General features: G+C 40.8%; 1 protein-coding gene across 2 annotated transcripts in view; it reads right to left on the reverse strand.

Moving 5' to 3' along the window:
* The window catches only part of CCSER1 (coiled-coil serine rich protein 1), a 1,313,272-nt gene extending 1,305,338 nt beyond the window's left edge, over window positions 1–7,934 (reverse strand). For both annotated transcript variants that reach the window (XM_043572184.1, XM_043572185.1), the window contains exon 1: window positions 7,642–7,934. The gene's annotated coding sequence lies outside the window, so the exon portion shown is untranslated. The remainder of the gene's footprint in view (window positions 1–7,641) is intronic.
* Window positions 7,935–10,531: the final 2,597 nt, after the last annotated feature.

A 10,531-nucleotide genomic window follows, 5' to 3' on the forward strand; every position in this document is an offset into this window, starting at 1 on the left:
ACTTTAGGAAGCCCAGGAGGTGCATTATTTTTAAAATGGAGTGACTGATACATAATAAGCATTTACAAAATGTTTCTTGTCAATGATGATGAATGAGGTAGCTCTATTGTGAGACAGAGCCGGGTAAAGGAAGATTACATGTAGTAAAATGAGGTGATGGTCTTGTGATGGTCAGAACCTTGTAATAGACTGGCACTAAGGTCTATAGTGCAATAGAGGCACTATAGAGACTCAGCTGTAAATACTTCTAAGAAGTCCAACCAGCATGAGTATCTGGGAGCATGGCAATATGCCATAAATAATTGACTTCATGGAAGTCCAAAAGTGAGTATTGGAAATGAAGCATACCTTTAAGAGCTGGTAATGTTTAGAGATCTGGAAAAGTGATATTTTGGGGACAGTCTGCCGGCCCACAAAACTCAGGAAAGGAGGTAGTGTTACAGACAGGATCTCAGTCTTTAAAGAAGGCTCCACTGAGAGAAAGGCCTTGCTCAAATGCTAAGAGAAATGGTGACAATGGGTAAATTTATCAACATTACCAGAAAAATATTCAGTGAGACCTCAGTTTCAGTTATAAGAAAGAAGCATTACTATAAATATGCTATAATATTAGAGCTGGGCATCAAGGGAGGCTTGATGTTAAGACCCAAAGTGTTGGGTTAGAAACCAGTCAATCTTCCTACTACACAGAAAGATTAGTCCTGAATCAAGAGCATGACTGAGGCTTCAGTTAATGATTAAATGATTCCGGCAGCAGAAACGAGTTCTGACAAAAGCTACAAAATAGGCTGTAAGTGAAATACTCATTTAAACTACCAATTTTTTTTCTTCATGTTGGTATGCATCTACATTTACTCATGTTATTGACTGATTAAAACACGTTGTAAAATACCTAACTTTGTTAGAGTCAGTCTAGTAAGAGGGCTTCAGAATAACCAAACTCAACCCTTTAATTGTCCATGGACTTCTACAGAATCAGCCTTTAAATATTTCCTTTGCTACAAACATTTGAACATTAATTAAACCCACATTTAAATAAATGATTTGCAAGCTGAAAGCCAAAAGAAACTAAATTGATACTACCCTGTGATCATATTTCCAAGGAAATATGAGTAAGGTACTCAAAGCTGTGTCAACCTTTTCAGAAGATAAGCTGTATATCACCAAATATAGAGAATATCTGATGTTTGAATATCAGTGCATAAAGGCACTCAGTCTTCAAATTATACTTGTTTACATCTCAAATTTTTATTACCTAATTGGGAGATTCGGACAAGAGGGGAGTAAGAGACTCGTCACTGAATGGCACTGAGGGTACATAGTAACAGTATTGAAAAACACAATAAGAAGATGGGAGCTTCAGCCTTGCAAGTGCTCCATCACTTGTTCAATCACCCAAAAAAGCAACAACAGCATCACTGAAGAGGGTGGCAACAGCATAGGTAATGCACAGACAGTGCTGAGTCCTAAGTTAAATCAGGAATAAAGAGAAGATACACTCCATCACATTCTCTGTCTACTGGTTTCATGATTTTTACATCATTGTAATTAAAAAAATAGTTTGGTTTAGGGGCGCCTGGGTGGCTCAGTTGTTTAAGCATCCAGCTCTTGATTTCAGCTCAGGTCATGGCCTCACATTTTATGAGTTCAAGCCCTGTATCGGGCTCTGCACTGACAGCACTAGGCCTGCTTGGGATTTTGTCTCCCTGCCCCTACCCCACTCTCTCACTCTCTCTCATAATAAATAATTAGACTTTTTAAAAATTTTTAAAAACAGTTTGGTTTAGATAGCTTCGCAGAGCATAGAACAGAAACTCAGTTTCCTCATCTCTAAAACATATACAAAAACAACTTATAATGTTAGAAGAAATAAATGGCATAATGCATATAAAGTGCCTATCATGTGGACATGCTCAGCACATTAGAGCCATTGTTGTTGTTAATAAAATATAACTCATCATTTGCAAAACAGAAAGGAAATCAATACCTACATTTACATAGGTCTTAGGACTCCCTATATTTTAAAATCTTTTTTAAAGTGTCTTTATTTGGAAAATCATAAAATATCTTACCCAACCAATACGTGTTGGGCATCTACTGTGTGTTAATCCCTGATAACATAATATTGAACCAATCTCATAAATACACATAAAATTAATACTGCAGTAAGTGTCACAAGGTAGAGGAATACAGAACTCAAACAATATATAACAGAAAAACTGATGTAGCAAAGGAGGCCAAGGAAGGTTTCCTGAGGGAAGGGTTGGTTGAGCACATACATAACTGTAACAGAGAAAAAGGATGAGGGAGAGAAAGAGACAGAGGCAGGGAGGGAGGGAGAGAAGGAGGAGAGAAAGAGGGATACTAAAAGAGTTACAAGATGTGAACACATATATCTTTAATCTTGGAAATAAAAAACAGAGATGTGGTCTAAAATTTATTCCAGCATTAAGACTTTGAGAACATTCCACATGTGTGATGCTATTGTTGTGCAGCTGTTATCTTACAGAGAAAGATGAGTATTACATTCCAAGTCCAAAACTATCAATAAGAGTCAACAAGATTAAACTGAAAATGGTCAAACTCTGTACATTGTACATATTTTTGTGACTACAAATAAGGCCCAGCCTGAGGGCTTGAGGGTCCAGTTAAGTTCTACACTTTTTACATTGTTTCCCCAATCAACACTAAATATATGCACAAGAATTAGAAACTCATTTAATTTTTTAAATATAGAAATACATATGCATATACATAAAGACAGAAATCTTCTGATGGAGGGTGTAATACTTTTCAGATCTAAATAGTTAAACCTTAGTTACCTCTAACAGCTAAGGAAAGTATTTAGCTACAAAACAGGCAGAAGACAAAGACTTCAAGTTTCACTATAAAATACTCTAGGTCAGTAGTTCTCAAATTTGAAAGTGCTTACGAATCACACTGAAGAACCCACCTGAGAATTTCAGATTCAATCATCTGGGGTTTGGCATTTTTTGAGAACTACTGCTCTAGGTTAAGAATTTGCCATTAGATAATAAGATGTTTCTTTTTAAATGGCCTTTAAATTTTATATTGGTATCAGACAACAGAGAACAGTTCAAAAATTTTAATTTAGCTGAATTAAAGTTTAAAAATTATTTAATGCAGTATATATATGCAAAAAGCAAAAGTGATATTTTAAGTTAATCTAGGTAGAGGGACAGGCATTTGGTCAAATAAGCTGCATCTGCCAGTGATGAAAGCAGAAATCTTTCTTAAAAAATATAATATCATACCACAGATGCTATTGAACTTTCAACCACCACCTTTTTTTTTTCTTTTTGGCCATTTTATTCAGCCCACATGAAAACAACTTAAAATGCAATGCAGTGATTTAAAAATAAGAAGTAATAACAATATCTTGGTACTATATCAATTGCAGTTTAAATTGTTCAGGTTTATATTTTTATGTTACATTTAGTTTAAGCCACATATTGAAGAATGTTTCATTAGAGTGTTTTTTATCAAGCTCCCCATCTTTTCTCACTGTTTCCCCCACCTCAGATTTCATGTGTTATTGTTATCTGACACACTTGCATAGTGAAGATTATATTTCTGATAATATTTCTCAATATAAAGCAAACAGATCTCACCACTACCCAATAGGGAAATAATGCAGGAGCTGTCAGTCATTCAGTAGGAGAGATTACATTATCAAAGTGATACACCTGTGACATATAGTCTAAAACCAAACTCAAAAGAAACCAATTAATAGATAGGCCAGTTTGTACTGTTACTATGTTGGAAATCATCTCATTCCTACATGAATATGAAATTGGCAATTTAATAGGCTTTTCGCTTTTGTAATAATTCTTATCTAGTCACTGTCAACAAAATATATATGTGAAAATCTTTTAATCCACCTAATCTGAAAGTAATTCTATTCTGTTATCTATTGAAAGTCATATCTAATATTTGTACTATTTCTTTACTGTCACCATAACATACTTCTAAGGTGTCATATTGAAAAGACAGGCTCAAAGTCAATTCAGATGTTTCCTCTTGAGTTCTTAAAATGGGGAAATGTATTTTAAACAGCTTTATGTTTGTACAAAAACATATATACAAAAAAAAAAAAAAAACTAAGTTCAGAATGCTTAGAGACAGGACCTGTTCCTATTATTAATACCATCTATTTACAAGAAGTTTAAAAAATCTTTAAAATCACTACAATCCTAAAATTATTCCCCACAAACCCTACATCCTAGCTCTATATCCATGGAAAATAATGTAAAGATATATTAACTATAATGTGAGTGCATCCTAATAACTTTAAAACAAAAGTATTACAGAAAATGTCATTTAATAGATTGCATATTTTATATAAAGAAAAAAATATTAAGCATTCAGTGAATGCTCACTACTACTATAACTATTCTTTTACGTATCTCATTCTTTTTTTTCTTTAGAACAAATCTAAGGAGAGTTGGTTAAGGATGTACCTCAAACCCCTAACTATAAAGAGGTTATACCTGATATCTTGTTACTAATACCAAGTTCAACACTTTCATGTGATGTGGTATTTTTAAATATTTACGGTAAATATTCTCTACAAGTATATGTTGAGCATTTTGTTCATTCAAAGGCAATAAAAAATCAAAAAGTTGTCCTCTTAGGTACAGAAATTCAATTAATTTCAAGAATAGAGTGTATAGAATGTTGTACATCAAAAACCAATTCACCCTGCCCTTCACACAACTAATTCAACCACTTTGCAATATATAAATCTATTTCAAAACAAATTTATTTCCCCTTACGTCTTGAATTGTTTTCTAAAATTCTAGGAGACTTCCATCATACACCTTACGGTTTTATCGACAAGCCATGAATCCGATTTATCCCTTAAGACCAAGACCAAACAAATCTTACCTACCCCTGAAGCCCTTCAGAAAAAAACCAGTATGAAATGTTATCGTCATGCTCTGATTTCCTGCAGTCCTTGTTAGACATGCAATCTCTTACTGTCATGGATTGTTAACTTTGTTCAAACACGTGCATCAGATTCATCCCAACTGGAGAGTAAGCTCCTGAAGGGCAGGGAGGAAGTCTGATGTTCCTCCACAATGCCTAGATAGTACCTTGCACAAGCCAAGTCAATTATTATGAGTACTATGTTGATAAATTTGATGTAAATTAATATTCTATAGTATAAATAATACATCATTAAACTAATAAACAGTTGCTGATTCTCTGACAGCATCAAAGAACAAAATATTCATAACTTTTTAATGATTGTAGTAATATAATTCATCAAGTACATTTTAAAATTCCCCATCATTTCTACATTCCAGTGATTCAGGAAAGTTAAGGTAGCAAACCTCAGAATAGGGCACTCAGTCTAAGTTCTAATGTCAAATATAAAACTGCACAGATTCCAATGTTGAAAGTATATTTATTTTTGAAGTAATCTCTATACCCAACATGGGGTAGAGATCCCCCGCCCAGATCAAAAGTCACATGCTCTATGGACTGGCATTGAGCCAGCGAGGCACTGCAAAAATGTATTTTAAACCAACAGGAATCTAACTAAATTAAAATAACAAATCCTTAACTCTGCTTTGTTTTCAAAATGAACAGGACTGTTAAGGAAAGCTACTTTCACACTTAGCAACAACAACAACCAACAACAGTTGGCATGTTTCCATCAAAATAAGCTCCTTAATTAATATCAAATGAAGACAAATCACTCTGACAATAGGTTGACCACTTAACTACTCTTTCTTCTCTGTGAAATTAATGAAGGAGTGGTTGGAATTTCAATGTTTTAAAAACACTGGGCTTGGCAGGCGCTTAGAAACATCGCAATTTAAAATGGTAAAGATACCCTACTGTCCTACTCTCTGTCACGACCCAGTCTTAGGTTCAATGAAAGCACAGGTTCCTACTTCTAAAAACAAACATAAATTTGCTAAAGCATTATTGGTAGATACTGTTCCAAGTCCTCTCTAAGCTTCAAGTTACGTCTTTGGAATCTCTACTGATTATAAAGCAAATAGAAAAAGAAACCGAAACAAATTGTGTTGCCGTCTAGATTCATAATATTTTAGGTATTTTCTAAATAGGTAGTCCTTAATCAGTAGTGATCGATATAAACTCACCTAGGTGTCTGCTTCTCTTTCCTTTCCAAGGCTTTTAATAAAATCAGCTTTACAGTAAAATGTGTGAGCATTATTTTGAATAGCCTTTCTTAAGGGTAGACATGGAGAAAATGTGTTACATTTCAGTGGGAAGGCATTCAACTGTAAAGATACGAAAAATGAAAGCTGTTGAAACCAAGTAGGTACTTTGTGTCTTGTGGGTCCTAGTGATGGCCTTAAGAGATAAGACAAGTGGAGAACAAGTACGTAAGAACATTAAAGGCCCAGAGATCGGACTTCTAAGAAACATTTTTTTTTTCTACCTGTGAAAAAACAAGTGATTTCTGACTTCACTTCATATTCCAAGTCCCACGAGAGTGGGAAAAAAAGCAGAACTGCTTCTAATTCTAAGAAAGAAGAGGACAAATGGAAGAAACGACAGAGGGAGGAAGAGGAGAGAGAAGGGGGTAGGGAGAAAGAGGCTCAGGATACACTAAAGGAAACCCCGAGAAATTTCACAACTCTTTGCCATAAATAGCCTTTCTTCTCACTCTGGATACCTCCTCCTTTACATCAGCAAGCTCAGCCTCCACGCGCAGAGAAGCACCATTCACAAATCCCTCCGTCACCCTATCGCGCAACCCTACCCCTTGATGGCACCGCCTGTACGAATCCCTGGGACACAAGCCAAAAGCTGAGGGGGCCCAAGGGTTTCACCTGAAGGCTGATTATCTTTTCAGGTGAGCCAAAGCATTGATTAGTCAGGAGCGCGAACACACACGAATGGGCGCGCGCGCGCACACGCACACACACACACACACACACACACACACATACACACACCCCTCCCCGCAGCCCTTGACGCGCCACCACAAAGCGATTTGTTCACACTAAGTCGCTGCCGTTCCTGCCTCCGCGGGGGAAGGTCTCGCCTCCAAGCCAGGAAGCCGGCGCCTGAGGACACACAGGCAGAGGCGAGAGGCGGTCCCGACTCGGGCACTGCGGCTCCGCCGGGAGCCCCCGGGCTCCCCGCCCGCCCCCCTCCCCCTCTACGGCGCCGCCCCCGCCCCGGCGCCCGCAGCCCGGGGAGCCAGCGCTGGCCGACCGCCCCTACCTGCGGGACGCGAGCGGCGAGGGAGGGGAGCGGCCCGGAACCTGCGCCAACTCTTGCTTCTTCGGCCGGCCGCGCTCTGCATCGCCCCGGAGCGGCGGCCGCCGCCACCCGGAGCAGAACGCTCAGGAGCGCGGAGGAAAAGGCCACGCAGCGCGCGAGGAGTCGCGGGCCGCCAGCGAGCTAGCCCGTCCGCCCCCCGCCCACCCTGCCTGAAAGGCCAGGTCTCCGCGCCGCGCACGCCGGGCCCGGCGCCGGCGCCCCGGGCCTGGGCGGGGGCTGCTCCAGGGCGGCCCCGGGCACGGCGCGGTCACCTGCCCGGCAGTCACCCCGCGTCCGCCGGGGGCTGGCCCCAGCGCAGCAGCGACGCAACACGCGACCCTCCGGGCGCGGGGGCACCGAGGGCGTTACTACCTTGAAGGGCTCCGCGCCGCTTGTTAAGGCTCCTCCTGGGCACTCAGGAATGTGTGTCTTCGGGGCACGGGGGTGTCTTTCCTGGTCCCCCTCCTCTGCCCTCCCTCCCCTCTCGGCTGTTGGGCTCCTTCTCTCCACTCCAGTTGCAGAGTCGAGCTGTGTTTTTTTAATAATCCTCCTTCTCCTGCCTGCGCCAGCAGAGCTGCTCTGCCTGAGCCACCGCTTCCCAGTCAGTCATGTTGTTGAGAGAGAGAGAGAGAGAGAGGGGGAGAGAGAGAGAGAGAGAGAGAGAGAGAGAGAGAGAGAGAGAGAGAGAGACGGATTGGCAGTCGGTCGGCGACTATTTGCGGTGAGAGAGAGAAGAGCAGAGCCAGAGGAGGGCAGGGGAGGGACGTGGGGAGGCGCTTCCAAGTGTGTGAGTGCGCGGAGTGTGACTGTGTGGGGAGCGCCGAGGCCACCTCCACGGCAGGCCGCGCTCCCCGACTGCGAGGAGGGCGGCGGCGAGCGCGGCCTTTATAGGGAGGGATTGGCGGGGCGGGGGGAACGCTGAGCGGGGAGGGGGCTTTGAGGGCGGCGCCCAGCCAACTGCGTCTGCTGGTTACCACGCACGCATACTCATACATTAACGCGCGCACACCCACGGCTGGCCCGTTGCTGAGTTTTCATTTTAAGGGAAGCCTTTTCCGACCGCGCTGACTTGGCTTTCCCCTTAGCCCATCCTTGTGCGTGAGTCCAAGTGCTTTTGGCAGTTCAAATCAGGAGAAGGGGGAGTCTGAGGCAGTGCGAAGGGACCTCGGGGATGCTGAAAATGCACTGTATCTTTTCTCTCTCCAGACCACCAGTTACCTTCTTTCTCTTCCACCTCTCAGGGAGGAAATTATAAGGTTCTTTCTCCCCTTTTCCTTCTCTGGTAACCTATTCACATCCTGACGCGTCTCTTCACTCCTTGGCATCAAGGAAAGAAACCTGACTCCTTTCCTCTAAGCAAGTCACACTTCCCAGGAACCATTATTGACAGTACTCAGTTCTTCTGTAGGATAATGGAAGCATTGGGACTGCGACCTGGAGTGGTACTTGTGTTCCTACACCTAAGGTCATGGACACACGGGAATTACAAACAGAACCAGCTACCATTTTGATATCATTTGACTGATGGCCCCTAGAGAAAATTTTCCGGTTTATAGACGGGGAAGACTTCAGATGCATGGTGCTATTGCTTACCTGATTTATTTCTCCAGATTCTTTCTCCCATTGTATTGCCTCATTTCCTTTTGGGTTTGCACTGGGTCCTGAACTCTTTCCCATCCATGCCCCTCTTTATCTCCACTCCTATATATTTATGTCTGGCAGACAATACAGCAGATGAAGTGTGTGTGCATGTGTGTGTGTAGGAAACATTTTTTAACCCATTCTGTTGGCATGTAGACAGATGATACATCTCCAGTGTTAAGTTTGTACACCTGACATTACCTCCCTAACTGGACTGCTGAACACTTTTGTGATCTCATGCAGTACTGTATTGAGAAAGAGCTTCTAGTAATCTAAATAATCTAACTGGCCACAATCTGCTGAAATATGAATATATTGGGTTATAAAAGCAAGGTGTGCTTTTTGAATGAGTATAATGTGTATTTTGGCATGGATACAGCTCTGATTTGGAGTGACAGCTATGGAAAATCCTTTTTCTCATAAATGTGACAAAAGATAGGGGGCTAGAGGGTGGTGGAAAGGTTGACAACTCAGTGTCTATCAGTAGCTCATGGCCATTGCTATGTCCTCAAGTTTTTATCAAATGCTTGTCCATTATATATTTTCCATTGTATTATTTTTTTAATTTTTGTTAATGTTTATTTATCTTTAAGAGAGTGAGGGGAGGGGCAGAGAGAGAGGGAGAGAATCTGAAGCAGACTCCAGGCTCTGAGCTGTCAGCACAGAGCCCCACGCGGGGCTCAAACACAAGAGCCATGATATCATGACCTGAGCTCAAGTCAGACGTTTAACCAACTGAGCCACTCAGGTGCCCCTTTATTCTCCATTTTACCTTCTTCACTCTGATTTTCCCTCCCTAAAGTTTTTCCCTGTCTCATATAAAGAGTTTAGAGCCTGATAAAGTCCATTAAAAGTGGCTTAAGCGTATAATCAAGCAAGGTTGGGACCAGTGGATAAATACATCAATAACATATAAATACAGGACATTTTAGCTCCTTTGATTAAACCTAGAAAATGGATGTACTAACAAAGGATGTTGAGATTTAATGTGTGTGTGCCCTGTGAAATTATAATTTCCTTAGTCTTACAGACCAGGGAAGTCAGGTTTGGGGAGGGTTGGTAGTTAACATTAGGTAACATACAGGTTAATTGATACAGCTGGAGCTCAACCTAAGTTGTCCCTACTCTACTGTCCATTCCACCTCCTATTCAGAACACCTGGTTTAGTTGGAAGACTTAATAGTTTCTTAGCTTTTGACAATTACGAAATAAGCTGATCTAAACCCTGTGGCATTTTCCTTCTACCTCCCTCCTACTTTTTCCAGTGCAAGAAGGGATTACAAAATTTATTTTTTAGAGTTAAACAAGGATTTTCAAAGTCTTAAGTACTTGGACTCATGAATGAAAAATGTTAGGAAACTTTTCTCCAAAGTCCTTATGAAAGGAATCCTGCTATCACTGCAAAGGAAAATTCTGCAGAAGACATATTCCTGGTCTGAACATTTACAGTTAGCCAGTAAAAATGTGTTTCTTTTTACAAGCTGCAAATAGACAAAAAAAAAACAAAAACAAAAAAAACAAAAAAAAAACAAAAAAAAAAACCTCTATCCCTAAGAATAATATTTAATCATATTCAGGAAGTTTTTTGGTTTTTTGGTCCCAGTTCTCTATTTAATTGTCA

Source organism: Prionailurus bengalensis, chromosome B1 (assembly GCF_016509475.1).
Source record: "Prionailurus bengalensis isolate Pbe53 chromosome B1, Fcat_Pben_1.1_paternal_pri, whole genome shotgun sequence".
Classification (NCBI taxonomy): domain Eukaryota; kingdom Metazoa; phylum Chordata; class Mammalia; order Carnivora; family Felidae; genus Prionailurus; species Prionailurus bengalensis.